This window comes from Marmota marmota, unplaced genomic scaffold, assembly GCF_001458135.2.
Source record: "Marmota marmota marmota unplaced genomic scaffold, marMar, whole genome shotgun sequence".
Classification (NCBI taxonomy): Eukaryota; Metazoa; Chordata; class Mammalia; order Rodentia; family Sciuridae; genus Marmota; species Marmota marmota.
The window spans coordinates 9,474,369-9,482,828 of record NW_026000283.1 but is presented as its reverse complement, the minus strand read 5'-3'; the positions used below and the strand labels follow the sequence as shown (position 1 = coordinate 9,482,828).

The 8,460-nt window shown below is 37.2% G+C and overlaps 1 long non-coding RNA gene across 1 annotated transcript in view; it reads left to right on the top strand.

The window, feature by feature from the left end:
* The window catches only part of LOC125614382, an 8,735-nt gene extending 4,116 nt beyond the window's left edge, over positions 1–4,619 (top strand). The window contains exon 2 of the long non-coding RNA XR_007344986.1: positions 4,140–4,619. This is a non-coding gene — a long non-coding RNA (uncharacterized LOC125614382). The remainder of the gene's footprint in view (positions 1–4,139) is intronic.
* Positions 4,620–8,460: the final 3,841 nt, after the last annotated feature.

Sequence of the window (8,460 nt, the reverse complement as noted above, 5' to 3'; positions counted from 1 at the left end):
CCCCCCCCCCCAATTTTTTGTTATGGCCTCTTACTTCAAATAGAACCATTAACATAGATACCACAACTGCTTTTTTTATTGTGGTAAAATATACGTGATATAAACTGCCATTTTAAATATAAAATTCAGTCACATTAATTTCACAATATTGTACAACTATAACCATTATTCCTCATTTTTTGTTACCCTAAATAGATACTCTGAACCCATCAAACAGTAACTCCTCCCCCCGCCCCCCTCTTCCATCCTAGTCCCTGGTAACCTCTAATCTACTTTATGACCCTGTGAGTTTAACTATTCAACAACTTTTATATGAGTAGAATCATATAATGTATGTTCTTTTGTGTTTGGCTTATTTTGCTCTGCATAATTTTCCCAAGGTTCATCCATATTGTAGAGTATATCAATATGTAATTTGTTTTTTATGATTGAATAATATTCTAGTGCATGTATAAATTACATTTTGTTTATCCGTTTATCTGTTGATGGACACTTAGGTTGATTCCATATCTTGACTTTTGTGAATAATGTTGTTATGAACATGTGTATACAACTATCTGAGTCTTTCCTTTCAATTTTCATGGGTATATACCCCAAAGTGAAATCTGGATCACATAGTAATTCTGTTTAACTTTTTAAAATTTTATTTTATTGGTGCATATTATTTATATAGAATGATAAGTTTCATATTGGCATATTTGTATGTACATAAAAACATAGATGATCAATTTCATTCCCCAATATCTTTCCCATTATCCCTTCCTCCCTTCTCTGGTTTCCCTTCCTCCTCCCTAAAGGTCTCCCTCCTATTTTCATGGCATCCTTTTTTCTCTCTCTAGCTTCCACATGTGACAGAAAACATATGATGCTTTTCTCTGAGTACGACTTATTTCACTCAAAATTATGGCCTCCAGTTTCATCCGTTTCCTACAAATAGCATCATTTCTTTATAGCGAATTGAAACTCCCACTGTGTATATATAACATATTTTCCTCATGTATTCATCTGCTGATGGACACCTACACTCATTTATAACTTTGCTACTGTGAATTGTGGTGTGATAAATATTGGTATGTTTAACTTTTTGAGGAACTGTCATATTGCTTTCCATGGTGGCTGCACCAGTAATTATCCCCAGTAATGCACAAGTGTTCTAATTTCTCTACATCCTCACAAACACTTGTTATTTCTTGGTGTTTTAAATCATAGCCATCCTAGTAGGAGTAAAGTCTGTGATTTTACTTTGTTTTCCTAATTACTAACGATGTAGGACGTCTTTATTGTGTTTAATTGCCATTTGTATATCTAATTTGGCAAAATGTCTGTTGAAGTTCTTTGCACAATTTTCCTAATTATTAATTGACGTATAATAATTTTACCTGTTTATATTATAAAATGTGATAATTCAATACATTTATGTAATACATAATGATTAAATCAGAATAATTAATATTTCCATCTTAAACATCTATCATTTCTTTGTGTTGGGAGGTTTTGAACTTCTAGTTGTTTTTTTTTTAAATAAAATATACAATAACTTGTTGTGAACTATAGTCATTCTATTATGCTGTGGTACATTAGAACTTATTTTCTTATTTCTTTATTTAGGTATTGTGACCACCTGGGATTGAACTCAGGGGTGCTTAACCACTGAGCAACATCCCCAGCCCATTTTTATATGTAATTATAGACAGGGTTTCACTGAGTTGCTTAGCACCTCGCTAAATTGCTGAGGCTGGCTTTGAACTTGCAATCCTCCTGCCTCAGCCTCCTGAGCCACTGGGATTACAGGAGTGCACCACCACACCCAGCTAGAACTTATTCTATGTGATTGTATTTTGGTGCCTGTTATTCATCCTCCCTCTACACTCCCTACCCTTTACTCTTCCTAACCTCTGGTGACTGCCATTCTACTCTCTACTTCAATAAAACCAACATTTTTAGCTTCCACATATGAATGAGAACATGCAGTATTTATTTGTGCTCCCTTTACTCATTTTATTTGTTTATTTTGAGGTGCTGTTTATCAAACTTAGGGCCCTTGAGCATATTAGGCAAGAACCACTGAGCTACACCCATCAGCTCACTCTTTGCCCATTTTAAAAGCAGGTTGTCCTTTTATTGTTGAGTTGTGGGAGGCTTTTATATATTTTGGATATTAAATCCTTATCTGTTATATGATTTGTAAGTATTCTCTCCAACTGTGGGGGTTGTCTTTTCATTCTGTTGGTGATGTCCTTTGATACACAAATGTTAAATTTTAACAAAGTGAAATTAATGTATTTTTTTCTTTTGTTACCTGTGCTTTTGGTGTCAGATTTAAGAGTCCGTGCCCAAACCAAAGTCATAAAGGTTTGTTAGCATGGTTTCTTCTATCAGTTTTGTAGTTTTAGCTTTTAGACTTAGATATTTGATCCAGTTAGAGTTAATTTTTGTATATAGTACACTAGAGTTTGAATATGGTTTGAGTGACCCTGAAAGTTCATGTTCTAAGGGTGGCAGTGTTGCAAGATGCTGTGAATCTTTCAGAGATGGGGCCTAGCCCTCAAGAGAGACTAAGGTAGTTCTCGTGAAACCCCTTGGTAGTTCTCAAGAGAGGTTGTTATAGACTGAATGGCCCCACCCAGCTCACTTTGATTTCTGGTTCAAGAAGTGAGGCTTTCTCCAACATGCCTTCTTGCTATTTGCCTGGGGGTCCTTTACTAGAGCATACAATATGTAGGGACTTTCAGTCTCCAAATTTGTGAGCTAAATAAACCACTTAAGAAGCTGTTTTTTTTTCCTGGTCCTAGAAATTTAAGCCAGAGCCTTCCTTGGGCATGCTAGACTATTACTCTACTATTAAGATACATCCTCAGTTCTCTTTTTATTTTGCCTATGTTTTCTAGTTGTAGATGGACACAATATATTTATTTTTATGTGGTGCTGAGGATTGAACCCAGGGCCTCACGCATGGGAGGCAAGTGCTCTACCACTAAGCTACAACCCCAGCCACTTTGCTGCATTATAATTGTACATACTGATGGGATTTTTTGTTACGTCTTTGCACATGCACACAGTACACAATATAACAATATAATTGGGTGATTAAAAGTGGTGGTGTAGAGGAAGGCTACATTCCTAGTTGTTCCATGGCTTAGAATCCAAGCAGCAGAAGTACTGTTTTTCTGAGAGGTGGGTGAAAGAGGGATTTCACTAAAACTCAATATTGGACCCTCAGAGTATCTTAGAGACTCAGAAATTTGGGCATATTAAACAAAGAAGAAAGTCTACATTGGAGCCAAGTCCTAGGAGCATGCTAATCTAATCTCTCCAGAGCAGACAACACCCAAAAAAGCCCCTGAGACCTGATTAGACCTAACCCCCACTTGCCATAACTCCACTCATAGAACTCTGTAGCAGCCCCACCCTAGGAGTGCATTGATCTGGTCTGTGCAGACAAAACTCCAGCTGACAGTACTTCCCATCCCATCCTATCTCATATTGGGGAGAAGAGAAGCTGAGACTTATTTGTACCAGCTTCAGTTTTAGGCTGTTCCAACTGGCAGCTCAGTGAGCAACATAAAAAGAGGAAGGGGTTCACAATCTTCAGCCCTTGCTCTCATTTTCAGTACGTAGCCTAAGAAAAAATGGAAATACAGTCGCGCATAGACAGTGACCATCTATTCTCATCAACTATTTTGACAACCTCACTGGAAATGATTTCTTTATTTTTCATTAAGAATCTTTTTTTGGGGGGTACAGGGGATTGAACTCAGGAGCACTCACCACTGAGAGCCAGATCCCCAGCCCTATTTTGTTTTTTATTTAGAGACAGGTTCTCGCTGACTTGCTTAATTAGCCTCGATGTTGCTGAGGCTGGCTTTGAACTTGTGATCCTCCTGCCTCAGACTCCCTAGCTGCTGGGATTACAGGCATGAGTCACCATGCCTGGGTAAGAAGTGTGTGTGTGTGTTTTCTGTGCTGGTTGGATCATGGTCACATATACAAATTTGTTTCTTTTTTTTCTCATTTTTAGCATTTAAAAATGTAGTTATTTTTTCTTGCCTTTTTTTTTTGAGGGTCATGGTTTTTGATTAGTTTATTTTATTTTGGTTTTGTACTGTTTTTCATTTGTCTTTTTTTTCTTCTGCCAACAGTCAAATTCTCTTTTTCTCTCTTTCACTCTCCCTTTACTTTGTTACTTCTATTTTCTCCTTCCTTATAACCATCACATGCTACACCTCTTCTGCATTCTCTCCCTTCCCTTTTTGAAATTGTAAACTCTTTTCTATCTTCCTATCACATTTTATTTCCTATTAATTAACTATATTTTTACCATCTTTTAGCAGTAATAACTCCTGCTTCCACCATTAATGCTGTTGCAACTATTTCTGCAATGAATGACATAGTTGAAACCTGTTTTTTGCTTTAATGCCAGATATAGTTCATGGTTACTTATTTTTTTTTGATGTTGGCAATTGCTGACCCTACCATTCTGTTCTTTTTTTATGGTAATTAACATTGTAGATATCATAGTAGGAACCAAGTATTTAGTTAAATGCTGTATATTGTTTGCATTGGTTGTTGTGATTATTTGTTTTCCCCTAAAAACAAAGAAAAAAAAAAGAAAAACAGAAGTGAGATGCTGAGAACCAACAGGGACAATACAATTTCACAGAGTAGAAACTCTGCTGCTGAACTGAACTCAACCGAAAGACAGCGTACCTTGCTCCACAAATTGATGATATTCAATCTTCAGCTATCCTTTTTTTAATACAATACTTTTATTTTATTTATTTATGTAGTGCTGAGGATCAAACCCAGTGTCTGACATGGGCTAGGCAAGTACTGTGTCACTGAGCTACAACCCCCCAGCTATACTTTAATACAAAAACTAGAAGAGAGGAAAAAAAAAAACAAACTAATGACCAGGCCCCAAGTAGAAATGGCTAGGGGTAGGTCCCTAGGTCCCACTTACAGACATCCATTGCTATTGCAAAAAACAGAAATAACACAAAGGCTATGGATATCACACCTACAAGGGGGTCTCAATCTAGATCACTCTAGGACATTTTGGTAAGTGAAGACTGTGCCCTAAAAATGCCTACACATAAGAGTGGAAGAGAAATCCCTTCTAACAGATGCATACAACTCAACTCAGGAACACAAGAAATGTGAAGAAACAAGCTAACACAATACTTCCTAAGGTTCATAGCTCACCAGCCAATGACCCCCAAAATATTGAAGTGGATGAAATATCAGATAAGGAATTCAAAAGAATAATTGTGAAAATGATCAATCAATTCCAAGAGAACACAGAAAAAGAACTGAATGAATCAAGGAAGTCAGTACAAAATATGAATGAGAAATTCAATAAGGGGGTAGAAATATTGAAAAAGAACCAAATAGAAACCTTCAAAGTGAAAGACACAATAAATCAAATAAAATGTTCAGTTGAAAGTCTCTCTAGTGGAGTAGACCATGCTGAAGTCAGAATCACATAGCTGGAAGACGAAGTGGCCAGGCTTAAACATTCAGGCAGCGTTAAGGAAAAAAAAAAGTAACCATAACTAGAATATAAAAGAACTCTGGGACAACATGAAGAGACCAAATTTAACAATTACTGGAATCAAGAATGGCTGTGAAATGTGGCCTAATGGATTGGATAAACTCTTCAGGGAAATAACAGAAAAATTTCCAAATCTTCAGAATGAGATGGATATCCAGATACTGGAGGCATCAAAATGACTATGACATTCTTCACAGAACTAGGGGAAAAAAAGTCCTAAAATTCATTTGGAAGAATAAAAGATCCAGAATAGCCAAAGCAATTTTTAGCCAGGAAAGCAAAACTGGAGGCATCACAACTTCAAATTATACTACAGAGCTATGGTAACAAAAACTGCATGGTACTGGCAAAAAAACAGACACATAGACCAATAGTACAGAATAGAAGAAATAGAGACAAATCCATCCATCTACAGTCATCTGACCCTTGACAAACGTGCCAAAACATATACTGGAGAAAAGATAGCTTTTAAAACAAATGATGCTAGGACAACTGGTTACCCAAACATAGAAGAATAAAACTAGACCCTTATCTCTCACCTTACACAAAAATCAACTCAAAATGGCTCAAAGACATCAGGATTAGGTCAGAAACTATGCAACTCCTAGAAGAAAATGTATGGTCAACACTCTGACTTTTAGGCACAGGCAACAACTTTTTCAATAGGATCCCTAAAGCTCAGGAAATAATGCCAAGCATTAACAAATGGGATGGCAGCAAATTAAAAAGCTTCTGCACCACAAAGGAAACAATTAGGAATGTGAAGAAAGAATACACAGAATGGGAGAAAATCTCTGCTAGATACTCTTCTGATAAATACAGAGGGTTAATATCTTGAATGTATAAAAAACTTGAAAAACTTACCACAAAACCCCCAAATAACCCAGTTAATAGATGGGTAAATTAAATAAACAGATACCTCTCAAAAGAAGAAATTCAAATGGCTAACAATACATGAAAAAATGACCAGAATTATTAGCAATTAGGGAAATGCAAATCAAAACTGCACTGAGATTTTGAAAAACCAGCCTCTATATCAGAGCAAAGCTGTCCAAGGAAGGGACATGGCCTTTGTCCTTGGAAAAACCCACAGAGCACTCCTAGGCACATTCCCACCCTGCTAAGTTGTTTATCTACAGGAGAGATCTGCTGCGCCAGGTGTCCCTGACTCAGTCAGGCTAGGTGGGGATCCATAGCAGCCCCCTAGCAGCCACCAATCAGCATGAGACAGGGAAATACCTGGGATGCCAGATAACCCTCCCAGTAGTTTATGGTAGTTGATAACCTGTTGGGAAACCATGTAGTTCAGCACATACACCCCTCTTGGCTTAAACCAATCAGTTCAAACGAATACCCCTTTTGTACTGACCAATCACCCCTACCTAACTTGTTCCCGCCAGTGAATGTGCTAATCATGTTTTAGAGTTGTTGTTTGATTTTCCCGTGGCGTGAGGTGATTTGTTATGCTGTATGTGAAGTCCCTGCCCTTTTCAAAGAATGCTCAAGCTGTTCTCGGGGCTCTTTGCTCTTTAACTCTTCGAAGTAGGCTTGGAGCCCCAGCATGCTGGACCCCCAATAAACCCTTTGCTGTTGCATGAGACAGTCTCTTGGTGGTCTTTTCCTCCAACGTTCGCCTGACCTTTACAATTTCATCTCACACCAGTCAGAATGGCAGTCATCAAGAATACAAATAACTATAAATGCTTGAGAGGATGTGGATGAAAAGGAACATTTTTACACTGTTGGTGGGACTGTAAATTATTACAACCACTGTGGAAATCAGTGTGGACTTTCCTGTAAAGACTAGGCATGGAACCACGATATGACCCAGCCATATCACTCCTTGTTTTTTATCCTAAAGAATTAAAGTCATCTTACTACAGTGATACATGATACCCATGTTTATAGCAGCTCACAATAGACAAACTATGGAAACAACATAGGTATCCATTAACAGATGAACTAGATAAAGAATATGTGGACTATATACACAATGGGATTTTATTCAGCCATAAATAAAAATGAAATCATGTAATTTGCAGGAAAATAGATAGAACTAGAGACCATCATGTTAAGTGATAACTCAAGCTCAGAAGCTCAGAAGGTCAAAGGTTGTATGTTTTCTCTCATATATGGAAACTAGGGAGGGAAAAAGGAAAAGAAAGGGTGGATCTCATGAAAATCAAGGGCAGATCTGTAGAGGAAAATGACCAAGGGGAGGGAGGTGGGAAATGCTGGGGAGTGATATTGGCTAAATTATATTATTGTGTGCATGTATGAATATGTAACAACAAATCTCATCAATATGTATAACTTTAATTCACCAATAAAAATGTGGTATAACAAAATATAATTTGACCAGTATCATTCCCTAGTATTTTCTCCCTGCCTCCTTGCCTCCCAACTTTCTTCTGCTGATCTCCCTTTGATTTTCATGAGATCTTCCCCCCATATTTCTTTTCCTTTTTCTCTCTGGCTTCCACATATTAAAGAAAACATATGACCTTCTGAATTTGACTTATTTTGCTTAACCTGATGGTCTCTAGTTCCATCCATTTTCCTGCAAATGACAAAATTTTATTGTTTTTATGGCTGAATAAAACTCCATTGTTATATATACACCATTATTTATCCATCCATCTGTTGATGGACACCTAGGCTGGTTCCATAGTTTGACTATTATGAATTAATTGTGCTGCTATAAACATGGGTATGGTGTGCATATATCACTGCAGTATGATGCCCAGTCCTCTTTGTAAAAGTGCCTTACCTCAGTGTGTTAATCAACTTTCCATTACTGTGATAAAATACCTGAGATAATCAGCATAAAAAGCAAAAGTTTATTTTGCCTCATAATTTCAGAGATTTACGTCTATGGTCAGTCATCCCATTGTTTTAGGGCCTGTAAT